The following is a 2,351-nucleotide window of genomic DNA, read 5'->3' on the forward strand; positions in this document are numbered from 1 at the left end:
GCGGGGAAGGGATGTGGCGGTGAGTGGATGGGACAAGGTGGTAAGGTGGAAGTAGGGCTGGGAAGGGTTGGGTCTGGGACCCAGCAAAGCCAGAGCAGTGCTGTTCACTAGTGTGTGCAAAGTTACTTCTTTCTTCCAGGGCTAGCTAGCAAAGCTGGGGTTTGTTCTGGAGGCAGAATAGCTTTTCTAAGCAACAAATACGTGTCTGGATGAGTAGGAGAGGACAAAGTATTTTTGAGAAGGCTGTGGAAGGTTTCAAAAGTTTTTTCTTGCCTGTTGCTAGTTCCCTACTCTGCTTCAGCCAATAACGATCTTCCTCAGAAGAGAGGGACTGACCTTGGGAAAAGTGGATAGAGCATTGGTAGTGTCCGCAGCAGCCCTCTGATGAGTCAGGAGGCTGTGGCTGATGGCTTCTTTCCCATCTCCAGCAGTGTATGGCACTGGACCTGGTGCATGACCTCTTCACCCTGCTCATACCAGCTGGCATAGCTTTCCTTACTCAAGCCCAGCTCTCTGATACGGTGCAGGTGGCTGATCCTGGCTCAGATTAGAGAGAGACCTGATGGAGAAAGACGTGGAAGGAGCCTGGTGGTATCATGCCCTTTTCTTATGTGCAGCCTATTCCTGTAGAGCATGAAAGTGCTCCTGGGATTCACATCAGGGCAGAACAAAGCACCCCTGTGCTGAGCAGGTGCCTGGCAGGGCCTCAGCCTGGTGTCAACAAGCCTGAAGGTCTGCACTGCTTGTACGTGTGAGTCCTGGTGAGGAAGAGGTGAGAGGGGAGAAGCTGAAACTTGAGGCAGGAGGGCTTTGGGTGTAGCACAGTCACAAGTGCCAGTGGAAAGTTTTGACGCATGACAGGGCTTTCTTTGGGTTCGTAAAGTTTCCAGCAGGGCTTTGGTCAACCAGGCATCTGCCTGTGCCTGTGAACAAGTGCGGGTCCCTCTTTGCGAAAGGCATATGGGATAAACGGGGAATGGATTTGCAGTCACAGGGCAGGGAAGATTGGGGATGGTGTGTAGCCTGAGCAGGGAAACTAAGTGACTGTAGATGTGCCTACCTTTTCCTCCATGCTAGTGCAGCCTGGGAAGAACACCAGTCTGCGTCCTGTTTTGATACTGTCCGAGATCTAGGTTATTGCAGGATGTTTTCATCTGTTTTACCTGTTGGGACTATATGGAAGACAAAACTACAAACAGTGCAATATAAAAAGCTGTGTAAGAGCAGAGGATTCATCCACAGTGCAAACTGGTAAGTGCAAATAGGCCTTATTGTTACAAGCTTTGATCAGCAGGTTCATTCTTTCACCTTCATATAAATGTCACTACTCTCCGTTTCATCTGATGATTTCCCTAAAGGCTGATCCAGAAGAACATGCTCTCTGTGATGATATGAATCCTTTGCTTCTTGTATCTGCCATGACTATGAACATCACAGTAAGTCAAAAGGGAAATTACTTCACAGTAGCAATACCTCAGACTTTCATTAGATATATAAATTTGAATTTGTTTCTCACTTATTATCTAAGGAGATCATTAGATGTCACTTGCTTTTGTGTTGAGAGAAACCATCTCACTTCAGGCATGTGGGAATGAAGCGAAGAGGTCTGGTGTTTTTGGGAGCAAGCTCAAGGATACTTGTTGAGTTGGAGCACCATCGAATGATGTCAAACCATGAGGTGTTGCCAAACAAATATAAGGATGAAGCACCCAGTGACAGGCACAGTTTCATCTTCAAATAAAGCTAGGCTTTAATGGTTTTAAGTCATAGTTCAATCCTGTGTAGACAGTAACTCTCTGTTCCTAGACAGGCAAACTGTCCTCAAAAACAGCATTTCAGTTACCCAAATTGTGAAGAAAAAAATCCACTGGCAAAGCAATCCTCTGTTTGAGGAAAGGGACTAAATTCCTATTGTGTGGAAATAAGTGTGTTCCTGACCTACAAATAAATCTGTGAAATATTAGTCAAATGGTAGGAATCAAGTTTTAGGGATTTTCTCAGGCACTGGGAAAGAGATGTTAGAACATTAGAAGAGTAGAAGCATACTGCATGAACAAGACATGGCTCAGTGAAGGAGGTTTGGTTCCATCTTACTAGAAAATGAATTTCATTCTCATTTTTTAAAAACTGACCTTGTATAATCTTTCCGTTTTGCCCAGCTTGCAGATATGACAAGTTGTTGCCTCTTTCAATCAGCAATATGAGATTTGAGCAATCTAGGGACTATCAAGTAATATTAAATGTGTTCCGGTGGCAATACAAACCAAGGCCATGGTATCCTTGGTCAGGTCTTTCTCTAGGCCAAAATGTACTACTGTATCTACTGTGACAAAATGTAGATTAGGTTCAGC

The sequence above is a fragment of the Buceros rhinoceros genome, unplaced genomic scaffold, assembly GCF_000710305.1.
Source record: "Buceros rhinoceros silvestris isolate BGI_N320 unplaced genomic scaffold, ASM71030v1 scaffold27217, whole genome shotgun sequence".
Lineage (NCBI taxonomy): Eukaryota > Metazoa > Chordata > Aves > Bucerotiformes > Bucerotidae > Buceros > Buceros rhinoceros.